At 40.5% G+C, this 15,464-nt stretch overlaps 1 protein-coding gene across 1 annotated transcript in view; it reads left to right on the forward strand.

Moving 5' to 3' along the window:
• FBXO42 (F-box protein 42) overlaps nucleotides 1-15,464 on the forward strand; it is an 88,213-nt gene that overhangs the window by 55,843 nt on the left and 16,906 nt on the right. The window lies entirely within an intron of this gene.

Consider the following 15,464-nt stretch of genomic DNA (forward strand, 5'->3'; position numbering starts at 1 on the left):
AGGCTGGGAGTCTGAGATCAGGGTGCTGGTGAGGGCTCTCTTCCTGGCTTTCAGATAGCTGCCTTCTCGCTCTGTCCTCATGTGGCAAAGAAAGTGAGTTCTGGTGTCTCTTCCTCTTTTTATAAGAGCACTAATCCCATCACAAGGGCCCCACCTTGACTGCTAAACCTAATTATCTCCCAAAGATCCTATCTCTAAATGCCATCACATTGGGATTAGAACTTCAACATATGAATTTTGGGAGGACATAATTCAGTCCTTAACAGTTGGAATTAATGTAATTTGTCAATGAAACCTTGTCTTTAGTTCCTTTTGAAATGATAGAAATGCTCCATCTGGAGGGAGCGTGGTGATGAAGAGTGTTGTAGTGACACCTCTTAGAGCTGAGGGAGACCTAAGCTGGTACTTCTCGGACGCTTCCGGTGAGACACCTCCCTCCCCCTCCTCCCTTTTACACCTGGTGTACTGGTCCCTATCTGCATGGAGCTTATGTTGTAATGAGGAAGAAACAAAACACAAGTAAGCAAATTCTTAGAAATTATGAAGGAAACAAACAAGAAATGAAATATAGAACAGGAAGGGGAGAGCTACTTTATACAGGAAGCAACTTTTTTTTTTATTTGAGTTCATAATAGTTTACATCAATGTGAAATTTTGGTTGTACATTATTTCTTATCTGTCACCACGCAGGTGCTCCCCTTCACCCCCTGTGCCCACCCTCCCACCCCGCTTCCCCTGGTAACCACTGAACTGTTTTCTTTGTCCACGTGCTTGTTTATACTCCACATGTGAGAGAAATCATCTGATGTTTGTCTTTCTCAGACTGGCTTATTTTGCTAAGCATAATTCCCTCCAGTTCTTTCCATGTTGTTGCAAATGGGATGAATTTGTCTTTTTTTCTGAGTAGTATTCCATTGTGTATATATACCACATCTTCTTTACCCAGTCATCTGTCAGTGGGCACTCAGATAGTTTCCATGTCTTGGCTATTGTGAATAATGCTGCAATGAGCATAGGGGTGCATGTGTTACTTTGGATTGTTGATTTCAAGTTGTTTGGGTAGATACCCAGTAGTGGGATAGCTGGGTGATATGGTATTTCTATTTTTAGTTTTTTGAGGAATCTCCATACTGTTTTCCATAGTGGCTGCACCAGTTTGCATTCCCACCAGCAGTGTATGAGGGTTCCCTTCTCTCCACACCCTCTCCAACATTTGTTATTTTTAGTCTTAGTGATTATAGCCATTTTAACAGGCGTAAGATGGTATCTTAGTGTAGTTTTGATTTGCATTTCCCTGATGGTTAGTGATGTTGAAGATCTTTTCGTGTTTATTGGCCATCTGTCTATCTTCTTTGGAAAAATGTCTGTTCACATCCTCTGCCCATTTTTTGATCAGGCTGTTTGTGTTTTTTGTTGTTCAGTTGTGTAAGTTCCTTACATATTATGGAGATTAACCCCTTGTTGGATATATGATTTGCAAAAATGTTCTCCCAGTTGGTGGGTTGTCTTTTTGTTTTGATCCTAGTTTCTTTTACCTTGCAGAAGCTCTTTAGTCTGAGGAAGTCACACTTGTTTATTTTTTCTTTTGTTTCCCTTGTCTGAGAAGACATGGTATTCGAAAAATTCTTTTTAAGTTCATTGTCAAAGAGTGTACTACCTATATGATCAGGGATCAACATTTTTTTGCTGAGTTTTTAAGGATGAAGAGTGAAGGGAAATGAGAACAGCATGTGCAAAGACCCTGGGGCAGCAAAGACTAGGATGTATTGGAGGACTGAAAGCACACCTTTGTGGATGTAGCATAATGAGCAGGGGGTAGAGTGGCACAGATAGAGTTAAAATGTAGACAGGAGCCAACTCATTCATAGACCAAGTTCTGTGAGATTTTGAGATTTTAAGCAGAGGAGTATTATGATCCAATTTACATTTTAAAATCTTTTTTTTTTTTTTAAGATTTTATTTTTCCTTTTTCTCCCCAAAGCCCCCTGGTACATAGTTGCATATTTTTAGTTGTGGGTCCTTTTAGTTGTGGCATGTGGGGTGCCGCCTCAGTGTGGCCTGATGAGCAGTGCCACGTTGGCCCCCAGGATCTGAACCAGCAAAGCCCTGGGCCTCCAAACCGGAGCACGCGAATTTAACCACTTGACCATGGGGCTGGCCTCCACCAATTTACATTTTAAAGAACAGTTTTGCTGCTATATACAAAATGGTTTGAAGAAGTCAAGAAAATAAAGAGAACAGATAGGAGGCTATCAAAAATAGTACAAGTGAGAGACTGATGGCTTGCACTGGAGTCCTAGTAGTGGTGATAAAGCTAAGTGGATAAATTTGAGTTGAATTTTTATGTTAAAATTGACAGGACTTTTTGATGGATTGAATATGGAAGAGTTAGGGGGCAATCAAGGCTGACTTAGGTTTCAGGTTTGTGCAGCTAGGTAGACAGTAGGGCCATTTGCTGAAATGGAGAATAAATATTTGGAGGAAGTTTAGTGTTTGATCTCTTTAAGCATTTAAGTGGTGGTATCATGTATATAATTGTTATTATGAGAGTTTGGCATTTAAAGTAGAGGACTTGAATTCCCTTAAATGACAGCACAATCCTTCCTTTTGTTCAGTTAATTCTTCTCTCATCCTTCGTTTGTTCATGCAGCAAATATTTATGGTTTACCGACTGTGTGCCTGGTAGTGTTTTAGATGTTGGGGATACATGAATGAATAAGCAGACAAAAAACCCACTCTTAATGGAGATTAAATTCGAATGAGGGAAGACAGATATTAAAAGTGACCAATATGTAATATAGTATGTTAGAAGACAGTTAATGCTATTGAAGCAAAACTATGGCATGGTAAGGGAGATCAGGAATCGGGGGGATTATAACTAGGGTGATCAGGGTAGACCTCGTGGAGAAGGTGACGTTAGAACACAGACTTGATGGGTGCAAAAAGTGAACCGTGTGGGTATATAAGGAAAGAGCACTCCAAACAGAGAGAATAACCAGTGCAAAGGTCCAGAGGTGGGAGTGTGCTTGGGACAGTGAAGGGATGATGAGGAATCCAGTGTGACTGGAACAGAGTGAACAAAGCAGAGCGTACTAGAGGAGGTTGGACAAATAACTGTTCCTAAAAACCACAAAGCAGATCACCTTTGTCCAGATCACCTTTGTCCAGATCACCTAGGAAGCTCACTAAAAGTGTAGATTCCTCAGCCTTATAGCAGACTCACTCACCTGGTCTCAGGAGATTGGGGATAGCGTGATGGATCTGCGTGTTAAAAAAGAGAAAGTGTCTCAGTTGATTCTAAACCTACCGAAATTTGGAAACCCTGGATTCCTATGAATCTTCTTGCTTTCTTTTTGTGCAATCTGCGACCTCACTTTGTTATCACAGTCCGTTAGGTGGGTGTGTAACATGCCAAACTGGACTCCTTTGTTGTTGTTGGGGAAGAAGGAGGCGGCTCTGTGCTCTCTTCCATGCTCCTTTCTGAAAATACTGCCTTTACCCTAGTCAGCCAGTCAGTCAGTCAGTCAGTCAGTCAGTCAGGAGAGGCCCGCGGTCTGAGGAAGTGCTTGTGGAGAGGGTTTGGAGGGGGGGTGTTGGATGCCCCAGATTCTTCATACGTACAATCTAACCTTCAAACCAACCCGATTAGGTTGGCACTATTATTCCCATTTTACAGATGAGGAAACTAAAGCTCAGAGAATCACCTAGTAATTTACCTAAGATCATACAGCCAATAAATGATGAAGCAGTGATGGAAACCTGAGATTTTGTCCCTAAAGTCTGTGTTCATTTTTTACCATGCCATGCTGTGAGTAGTTTTATTTTTTCTGTAATTTATTTCACATTATCAGTTTTTTAAAAACTTTTTAAACAGACTTTTTAAAACTTTAAAATAGAACAGAGTTCCCATATATCCCACACCCAGTTTTCCCTGTTGTTAACGTCTGGTCGTAGTAGTACGTTTATGACAATTAATGAACCAATATTGATCCATTATTATTTCCTAAAGTCCATACTCTATTCAGATTTCCTTTTTTTTCCTTTTGGTGACAGGAAGATTGTCCCTGAGCTAACGTCTGTTGCCAGTCTTCCTCTATTTTGTATATGAGCAGTGTGCAGGTCCACACCTGGGATCCAAACCCAGGCCACCAAAGCAGAGCGTGTGAACTTAACCACTATGCCACCGGGCTGGCCCCCTTATTTTTTTTAATCTAATGTCTTTTTTCTCTTCCAAGATTCCATCCAGGATACGTTACATTTAGTCTTCTTGTCTTCCTTAGGTCTTCTTGGCTGTGATAGTTTCTCAGACTTCCTTGTTTGATGATCTTAACAGTTTTGAGGAATACTGTCAGATATTTTGTGGACTATCATTCAGTTTGGGTTTGTCTGATGTTTTTCTTGTATTTAGACTAGAGTTAAGGGTTTTTAGGAGGAAGACCACAGCAGTAAAGTACCCTTCTAATCACATTGTATGCAGGTTACATACTGCCAACCTGATGTGTTGCGTTGATGTTAATCTTGATCACCTGGCTGGCTGAGGAGAGTTTTTTAGATTTCTCCACTGTAAAATTATCCTTTTTTTCTCACCCTTTTAAAATTCTTTTTTATGGTTTATTTTTCTTTCTTTTCCTGTGATTACTTTTGCCCATGGTCCTTGACATTCTATTGAATTTTGGGGGCTTAACTAAACTCTCTGGCTATTATGTCTGTCATCAGAGTCAGGAAAGGATAATGGGCAGAGGGTGTGTCATTAGAAGAAATCTATTCACAGCTTAGAGAATTTTTAAATGTCGACGTGACTTGCCTTTTAAAATTTTTTGGTGGGGAGCAGGATGCTGAAGACAACTTACCTCTTTTTTATTATTTGTTTATTTATTTATTTGGTGAGGAAGATTCACTCTGAGCTAACATCTGTTGCCAGTCTTCCTCTTTTTTTTACTTGAGGAAGATTACCCCTGAGCTAACATCTGTGCCAGTCTTCCTCCATTTTGTGTGTGGGTCACCACCACAGTATGGCTTGACAAGTGGTGTAGGTCCACTCCCGGGATCCAACTTGTGAACCTGGGCCGCTGAAGCAGAGTGTGCCAGGCTTAACCACTACACCACAGGGCAAGCCCCAGCATATCTCTTTTTTAATGACCTAACACAATCAAGATCTTTCCAGCTATCCAGAGTCAGAAGCTCTATTGGAAATAATTTTGTTCTTTTAAAGAATAACCACATTTTCCAAAATCACTGAGTAATCCTGCAGAAAAGCTAGTTTACTTTTGGAGACAGAGGCAGGAAAAAGAAAAGAGTATTGGTCATGTCAGTTGTCTGTAGAAAGGCCAGGATATCCTTAGAAGCTGGAAAATGCTGGAACTATCCAAAAAAACTGCCCAGAGTGTCATTGTTTCTATTACTATGTAAATGATACCTTGAAAATGATGCACATAGGGCTCTTGGATCCATTGATGAAGTTTTCTGTTCTGTGTCTAGTGGAAAAGCTTACTCTGAGGGTCTCTACTACCCTTTCCTGAGCCTGTGGTAGTGGTGCCAGGAAACGTCAAAACAAATAAGGGAGTCTGGGACTGATACCTGGCACCAGGTATAACTGAAACAGCTGACAGGAGAGTCTTTTCTGGAAAAGGTCACCCAGTCCTTCCCTTAGCTTAGGTCCCAGGTGTTAATGCTGATATAGAAATAGCTGGACGTGGGATTTTTAAGAATAATGTGTTAGTGTACTCAATGGCATTAGAGTCTGCTTTTTAGCATTGTTTTGCATCTAAACATTTTATGAAGTTAGCAGTATATGCAAACGTGTTCTGAGAACGTGTGGTCTGTGGAGATCGGGGAGAAGTGGGTGCTTAGCAAGTGGTAAATATTCGACCACGGAACAAGAGGGCATGCGTGCGTTTCAGATACACTCCAAGCTTCTATTTTCTCTCTTAAACACAGGTCATTGATCTCACTGTTTTAATATTTTCTTTGTGAATGAGAAGGCCCAATTATTTCTACCTACAGATCTTTATTACCAAAATATATTGAAATCTGTTCTTAGCTTTTTGTCTTTCATGTTGAAAATCCTGCATCCTTTAACTTTTATTCATTTGATCCAACTCATGACCCTTTTCTATCCTGTGTTAAAACCTCCTTATGTTAGATAGAAGTCCAGAGAGTCACTGATTATAAGCAGTGACTTTCCTTAGAATTCTGAGCTTTCACATCTACGCATCCTGATCCTGTCTGCCTGCCATCTTGACGAGCAATTTTTGGTTGCTCTTGGGTTCCCTGTGCAGTAAAACTCTCAGACCGTGTAGTGTTGCTGTTTGTTCCAGGCATCCATGTAATCCCCCCAACAACACTTCATGTTTCATGACCACGGTAAACTTCATTTTGTATGATGTCATATCCCCGTGTATCTCCAATGCAGTATGGATTTATTAACTTTGTTTTATGTCCTGAATGAAACTGTAGAAGGCTAATCCTGTACCTGGGAACACGAAAGAGATTGTCCTTGAGTCATTTCTAACCCCGTGAATGACCGTGTTGGTTCCCAAGACACTCAGCAGTGCCATGTACCACCTCATGCCCAGTGCACATTGTTTGGCTGTTCATTCTCTATACAATCAGGATCAGGCCAGTTTCTCGAGCTTTCCAGCTCTTGGGACTCGAGGAGATTTTGTAAAGACTCTACAGAGTGCTCTTCCTGGGTGGGTGAGAGTGGTGATTGGTCGTTTATTAACTTACAAGTAGCAGCTTGGGTTATGGGAGGCTACCTTATCCTATCAAGGCTCAGAAGCTACCCCTCATCTCTTTTTTGGGAGATAACTCTTGAACTATGCTTTAATGAATTCTGCTTTTCACACAAGTAGTGCCCTGATAATTTCCTCTTTTCCATAGTTCTCTCTCGAAGTGATTATGGGTTATGGATTTTATATTTGATTTGTTGGTTTTTACACTGTGTTCCTTGTTTCGCCTTCTCTCCCATTTTAGTTAGCCTTCTGAAATCCCATTGCCTAATCTTAAAATATTTCTTGCTGTTTGATTTACATATGCAGGTTGCAGAGTGTTTGCATTTTATGTGAGGAATGTGTTCTCGAAAACTTCGTATAATGTGTTTTAATTCTGACAGTTGCTGGTATTTGCTGGTCTTGCTCTTTACTGGTGATATTGTTGTTTTTCTGGTATTTCTGGTATTTTGCTGGTTTTTCTGTTTCCTAGTGAAAGCAATGGGTGATGCCATGTGACAACAGTGTAAACACGGTTTACAGTTCACTATGCCAGCTTTGACATTAGCCGTTCTTTTTTTCTTAATACTTTATTAAGACATCATTTACATATAGAGATGAACAAACCTTAAGTGCACAACTTGAAGACTTTTTTACATGTATGTACAGTCATGTGATCATCACCTAGATCAAGATAAAAACACTTGTGTCACCTCAGAAGGTGCCCTCATGCCCCTTTCCTGTCAATACCTCTCCCCGCAGAGGTAACCACTATTCTCATGTCTAACAAACTTTTTTGAGATTCGTCTTGGTTCTTTTGAGATTCGTCGTGTGGTTACATCTATCAGTGGTTTTATTCCTTTTCATTGCTGAGAGTGTTCCATGTTATGAATATGTATACCACTTTTTTTTTTAACCCATTCTCCTGTTGATGGATACTTGGGTTATTTCCGCTTTGAATATAGCTGCAATCAACATTCTTTTTTTTTTCTGAGGAAGATTAGCCCTGAACTAACATCTGCTACCAATCCTCCTCTTTTTGCTGAGGAAGACTGGCCCTAAGCTAACATCCGTGCCCATCTTCCTCTACTTTTATATGTGGGACGCCTACCACAGCATGGCTTGCCAAGTGGTGCCATGTCCACACCCAGGATCCGAACCGTCAAACCCCGGGCCACCGAAGCGGAACGTGTGCGCTTAACCGCTGCACCACCGGGCCAGCCCTCAATATCCTTATATAAGTTTGTTTGTGGACATATGTACTCATTTCTTACTTAAGACTTACTTGTCAACTTTAAGAAATATTCTAGACACAGTAAGTATCCCAGAGAGTTCTCTATTCACCTAGTCCTGCTCTAAGTGGGAAAATGTGATGATATAACTAAGTATTATAGAGGTTTAAGGAGGAAAGACCTCTTCTCCTCCTCCTCCTCCTTCGTCTCCTTCTTCTTCTTTATTATTATTATTAATTATTATTATTGCCTCATGACCTAAAGTTATGGGAGGAATGTGTTGTGGGAGGGAGGGAGGCCGGTTGGTAAAACCATTAAGAGCAGAGTTTCTGTGCCAGGCAAACACAGGTTTGCATCCCATCTCTATTGCTGAGTAGCTAGGTGACCTTAGGTGATTTAGCGTCTCCTTTGCCTCTCCTTTAGGGCAGAGATGGTAATAGCCACCTTTCCTAGTTTTAGTTCAGATTACATACAGTACAATACTCAGATGGAGGTGGGCTGTGGAGACTGATTAAACTGACACCTTTGTGTGTGCTGCAGTACTAGCCAAGGAGTGGAGAGTGGTCCTGAGTTATCCTTGAGTTCCTGGAGCTTGAAGTGACTGCATTCAGTCCTTTGTTTATTCATTTTCATGAGTTTGTTTGTTGAGCATTTATACCCAGTGCTGTTCTGAGTACTGCAGACATAGGTGTGCACAAGAAGCAAGGTCTGCTGGGGGAAGAGACGATAAAGAAATAAATCAATACAAAGAAAACGTAAAGAACTAAGTAGCAAACAACTGGTGATTCGAGAGAGTAGACGGGGGTGTTTAAAATAATTATAAAATGTGTATAGAGCCAGGACTTATAAGGATAGATTTTTTTTTTTTAAGATTTTATTTTTCCTTTTTCTTCCCAAATCCCCCCAGTACATAGTTGTGCATTTTCAGTTGTGGGTCCTTCTAGTTGTGGCATGTGGGATGCCACCTCAGCATGGCCTGCTGAGTGGTGCCATGTCCACGCCCAGGATCCGAACCAGTGAAACCCTAGGCCGCTGAAGAGGAGCTGGCGAACTTAACTACTTGGCCACGGGGCAGGCCCCAGGATGGATAGATTTTTAAAGGAAATCTAGTTTATAAGGAGAAAAGTAGCCAGCTAACAAATTAGGATTCTGTTCACAATTTGTTACATTTTATTTCTGAGGCCAGTTGTTTGTTAACATTAACATGATGTTGCTTTTGATTAAAATGACTATGGAGAATTTGAATCTTCATCTACGTTTTTTTGTTTTCCTAGAAGGAAGGTACCCAAGGCCCAGACACCACATGCATGTGCTAACCTCTGTGAAGAAGATATAGGATGTTACTTAAGTGATTACTTTAAGTTCTTTATTGTATTAGCTCCTTCCTGATCCATGGACCTGGTCCTGGTCAATCTTCCTTATGAGTTGCTGATGTCTCCTTACCTCCCCTAGCCCTGTGCAGTCCTGGAACAACCTGGATCTATGGTGGTTTTGGGAGATATGCATGAGAGCAGAGCCAGTGGATTCCCCTAGAAAGGGAAGGAATCCTTCCTGTTTCTTTATAAAGTTCAGATCCTGGTTTTTTTCCAGAGTACATGGTTTTCTAAAGTGGGTACACATTCTCTCCTGCTGGTGAGAAGAGTGGGAAAATTTGCATAGCATAAATACCCTGGGTCCTCCAAAGGAGAGAATAAATAAGATTATACCATATTTCAGTTTAACTCTCTCCTGCCTGAGTAGAATTTTCCTCTTTTGACACCAGGCTGGAAACTTTATGACTAGCAACACTGTTTTCACTTCTAAATGGAGCCACTTAAAAGAGTACTCCCCCGTCCCCCCCCATTAGCACTACAATTAGCAAATTATCAGATTAAACTGAGCCTCTGGACCTCCTCTCCTTCCCCAGAAATTGAATCAAAAGACTACTTGAAATGGTAAGAAGAGCTGTTACTGGTTTTCGTGTTGTTAATTTTTAGCTGATGTGTGCTGCCCTATTCATCAATTGGTCTTTCATGTGGGTTTGTTTAGAAGTGAAAACAATGCCAGTGGGAAATTCTTTTGTTGTTGATGCCTGTAGCATGTATAGTTATACGGGATCTAAAAGTTTCTCATGCCCATTACAAAAGTTCCTCTTGTTTTGGATGTTCTGTAAGCGACCCAAGGAGTGATGTTTTTAAATATGTAGGTATAATTGTAATAATAAAAATGTATGCTCTGAAGGCTGAGATCCAGACAAGCTTTGTCTGTTATCAGTGAGTTGTTTTGATAACAGTCAGTAACTTTCTGGCCATGTTGCAACTGAGGAATAAAATAGGAAAAGCAAAAAATAAATAAATAAATTGGAGTGTGGAGAGAACACCCAAAGAAGTGTTTGACCTTTCGCCTGCTGAAACACCCACTGGTGCCTCCAGGTAGGTTGTGGTTAACTGGAGCCAGCTCTCCTCCCACCTCATGAGGGATCTGTAACCATTTGGCTTCCATGATGGTTCAGCTCAGCAAACATTTTCGTAAGAAATAATTCTGTACTCTAGGATAGTATAATCTTATTGGGAGACTGTAAATGGCTAATTTCAACATGGTATGCTAAATGCTTGGATTGAGGTCCATATAGGATGTCCCCTCCCTGTTCACCCCCCCTCCCCTAAGACAACTTTTAGCCCAGCATGGGAAGGGATGTGCTGGCAGAGGTCCGGAAGAAAGCCATGCCTAGGCAGAAGAATCTTCTGCATCCCGTATCATGTCCTTGATGACTGACTTTAAATCCCTGTTTTAGACTGAGTTACAGAGCACACTTAGCTAGAACCGATCTTGGAAAGCAGGAGTTTAGGGGTTCTGTAGTGACTTTGCCAAAGAGTGACTATATTTGCTTCCTACTTTCTTTCTTTAAAGTAAGCATTATATTTTTGTATCCTCTATGGGCACATATATAAATGCAAAGACTTATTGTAATTATTATTGGCCACATTGATGTTAAATTGGAAACATTTTATCATCAGAAGATATCTGCCAGATAGAACCCCTGTGGCCCTGACTGTATACTTTGGAGACCATTCTGGATTTGTCTTCAAGGATTTACAGCCCAAGACAGACTTTATACTCATAGATTCTGAAGTGTTCTCAATTTTCCTTTTGTCTCCCCATTCCTCAAACCATAAAAACCTTGAAACATGCTTTTCTTGTCCCCATTACAAAATATTACCTATAAAATCAAAAGTTTAGAGATGTAAGCGGTTAAATTATAACTCTAGTAGTTTTTCTTTAAAGAATCTCTTGCCTCCTAAGTCATTAGTGCCAGCCTGTCCTCTTGTGCCCTCTAGGTTTTCTGATTCAGTTGCTAATATGGTGTTCTGGGAAATGCCTCTCCAAATTATCTTCCTGACCTCTGAACTGTTGCTATCAAGGTCAGTCACTTCACACACTACCATACTACCATGATGACAGCTCTCTCGAGACAAAGGCTTGGTCAGCTTCCCAAGATCCAGCTTGGGTCTTATCAGCAAAATTCATCTCTCCCACCCCCATACACATACCAACTCAAGGCTCCTCACTACCACATAAAAGTACCCACACAAAAGAAACTGAGATGGGGTTGTTGGTTAATCTGGTTTATCTGATCTTATTTTGCCCTCAAGGCCAGTTTTGTGTGGGAAGGACTAGTGTACAGCATATGGAACTGCGAGTGGATGCCTTTCATTGGACCTACCCTGAGAAAGTGAGTGCATGTGAAGAGTTATTAATATGAAATGGAGACTGTGACCTGAAACCTCAGTACCATTATTCATTCTTTAATGTACCCTTTGGCATCATTACTATAAAATAAAATAATTTGAAAGCATCCAGGGAAAATTTTTTGATTGCCAGTTAAGAAGGAATTTTGACTTTGCCCTCTTTAAAAAGCAAATCACACACCAAAACATTCTGGAATTCCATGAGCGAAGTGGAAATTTTTTTCTCCAGTGCTTTTCTGCTCGATTCTTTGGCATGCTAGTGAGCACCGCGGTTAAATTTTTCATGCTCATGGTTTTCTGGTTTTCAAACTTTACTGCCTCTTGTAAGTCTCTAATTCCTAGTCTTAGATGTTTCTGTTTTCACAGTCATGGAGAACTCTTAGCAAGTCACTCATGTTGCTGTAAATAAGACTTAAAGTGATTTGCCTGAAGGCAGTAGGCGGAACAATTTTTTTTTTCCTTTATTTACTGCAGAGTGTAGGTTCAGTGACATGCAGATGATCACAACCAGGGAAATGTTTGTACGTTGAAAATGTTGAAGCAGTTTCTTTCAGCACCGTTTTAATCAAAGCATCTGTCAAGAAAAAGCCACTTTGACCCAAGTCCCTACTCTGCTCTTGAATTGAAGGGTTCCATAGAGTCACATACAGAGTGTATGCACAGAAAAAGTCTGGATAGATTCAATGTTAAGAAAAACCGCTTAAAATTGGAAATAAGACAAAAGGATGACTGCATGCCCTTTTACTGTCATATTGGAGCATTGTCCAACAGGTCCACTCAAGGATTGTTTAACTCTCTACAACGTAGTTCTCAGAGTCTAGTCCTCAAACTTCAGCGTCACCTGAGAACTTGTTAGTGGAACTGCTCAGACCCCACCCCATATGTGCCAAGTGGGAAACTCGGAAGTGGGCTCAGCTATCTGTGTTGTGACAAGTGCTCCAGCTACTTCTGATGCAGCTGAAAGTTTGAGAACTAAAGCTCTAGGGGAATGGTTTTTTATTTTTTATGAAACCTTAATAATAAATTAATAATGTTAATAAATAATGATCAGGTATGGAGATGTAAAAATAGTTTTTTAGTCTTGCATAACAATACAGGCATTGCCAAGTAAAACAGGTGCTTGTTTTATCTTGTATCGAACAGTTGAGCTGCTCTTCTGGTCCTAGGTTGTACATGGATAGAAACTACAACTGTGGGAAATTGGCGTAGAAACCAAACCAGAACTTGAAATTGCTTCACTGTTTTACTATCTTCTTTTGCAAAAGTAGACAAGAATGCCTTGTGATTCTACCACTGTCTTTCACGTGTGAAATTTTCTCCTGATTTCGTAGGAAACTTGGGACACATCTGAACCGGTTAGCAATTTTAGGGAATGTTAGTTCTGTGTGTAGGCTGCCTATCTGATTATCCAGTTTCCCACAGCTGCCTTTTGGGCTTGTGCCTTGTTTTGAAATTTGCTTCATTGATCCTATCTGCTGTGTGATTAGGAGGTCTTTGGTGTGTTTGGAGAATGAAGTCTGTGGAGATAACGGTTGGCTCTGGGGGAATAGCTCGAGTAACATGTCCATCTAAGTTTGATTTGGGCACATTTGGTCCTTTGGTGCTTGATGAGAACCTACATGGGAGCGACACTCTTTCTCCCTCCACTTTTGTGATACAGTGATATTTAGACTGTGTCTAGAGGCCCAGTGGCCTCATTATTTTGAAGGCAGATCAGCAAATGTCCTACTGAGTATAAAACCTTCATTTATAAGTTTTCTTGGGGGAAGGGTATTTATTTCATCATATGTCACCATGATGATGATGGGCCTTTTAACTGGAGGGTCTGCTTTTGTCACAGTGCCCTATATTGAACAAGATTTTCAGTGAATCAGTCAGTCTCTAATGTTATAGGTTAATACTATGTGGTATGTACTATGTGGTATCATTCTAGCTACTGTACAAAATGAATTGCATGCACATAGGTGCTGTTCTTCCAAGTTTAGGAACACATTTTATCTAGAGCTAGTCCGTTTAAAAGTTATTTCCCTTGTCTAGTAATGTACGGTCATGTATTTTTTAGAAAGTTTATAAGTACTCTTTAAATAGCTTGCTTTTCTTGGAACTTGAAAACAGTGAATAAAGGTAGGTAATGTGGACGTGAGTTTTTTTGTTTTTCTCACAATTCTAGTTAAGACTTACTGTTTGCTTTCCAGAACTCCACTTGGCTAAGGAGACTGCTTATTCTTTAAGGTATAGAGATCACCGAAGTTCATTGACCTCTGCAGTCTCTGTCCTCACCATAAATTAGTTCATTGGATTTGTGGACCCTATATTAAAATAATTGGCAGGGGAGTTAAAGATCCTCTGCTTTAAACAAATTCAAAATATGGAATACGTAGATTTTTAGAAATGGTTAAATTAGGGACTCTACAAAGGCTTCACAATATTGATTCTTAAATGAGAATTTAAAAGTACCAATTTGCAAACATGATTTGCATAGTTGAGTTGTAGAAAATTTTATAGCCAGTATCTTTGACCTCTACTGTATAGAGATTGTATGTTGAATTCTGTGCCCTCTCTCCTCTTTGTTATTGTATGGTAATTTTTTCCCATTTTCTTTACAAATAGAGGTGGAGGAGCACAATTAATTTAACTTTTAGTATGACCTTACTTAATTGTTGAGATATTTAAGTAAGATGCTGAAATTAAAGCTCCTATTTGTAACATAAAACAGACCTTGGAAATGCTGGATGAGGGAGTTCTCCCGCTCCTTTTTTTTTTTTTTTTAAGATTTTTTTTATTTTTTCCTTTTTTTCCCCAAAGCCTCCAGGTACATAGTTGTACATTCTTCGTTGTGGGTCCTTCTAGTTGTGGCATGTGGGACGCTGCCTCAGCGTGGTTTGATGAGCAGTGCCGTGTCCGCACCCAGGATTCGAACCAACGAAACGCTGGGCCGCTTGCAGCGGAGCACGTGAACTTAACCACTCGGCCACGGGGCCAGCCCCCTCCCAATCCTTGAGATAGGAAGTAGGGGGAAAGATTTTGACTTTATAAAGGGTCAAGATATGGGGGCTGGCTCAGTGGTGTAGTAGTTAAGTTCTTGTGCTCTGCTTTGGCAGCCCAGGGTTTGCGGGTTCAGATCCTGGGCATGGACCTGCACACTGCTCATCAAGCCACGCTGTGGCGACATCCCACGTAAAAAACAGAGGAAGATTGGCACCGATGTTAGCTCAGGGGCAATCTTCCTTAGCAAGATAGATAGATAGATAGATAGATTAATTTAGATAGATTGATTTAGATAGATTTGATAGATAGCCGGTCAAGATATTTGAGAAGTCATTTTCAAAAGCCCTTACCTAAGATAATCCCTAAGGGTTGACTTGTCATTGTCACTGGCCTTAGCTTAGCTTTCCTTGGAGAGTCCAGAGAACAAGTAAAGGCTCCTGTATTAGAGGTAGAGTGTGACCCAGAACCTCATGGAGAAAAACAGGTCCTAAGAATAGCCTTTTGTTCAGTTTATTTATTTCTCTGTCTACTCTAGGTCTGTGGCTTAACTAAATTAAGATTTAAGAAAGAGCATTTTCAGCTTTGAAATACTCAGACCTTTTAAGGTGTCTGACTTGTTTGTGGCAACTACTCAGAAGGAATGTATCTGTATGAATGAAGAGCAGTCTAGTATAATGGTTAAGAGAATGAGTTTTAAAAATCCAGGGTTTCCCCAGTTCGGATCCTGGGCTCAGACCTAGCACCACTCATCAAGCCATGCTGAGGCGGCATCCCACATGCCACAACTAGAAGGACTCACAACTAAA

Source organism: Equus quagga, chromosome 5 (genome assembly GCF_021613505.1).
Source record: "Equus quagga isolate Etosha38 chromosome 5, UCLA_HA_Equagga_1.0, whole genome shotgun sequence".
NCBI classification, from domain to species: domain Eukaryota; kingdom Metazoa; phylum Chordata; class Mammalia; order Perissodactyla; family Equidae; genus Equus; species Equus quagga.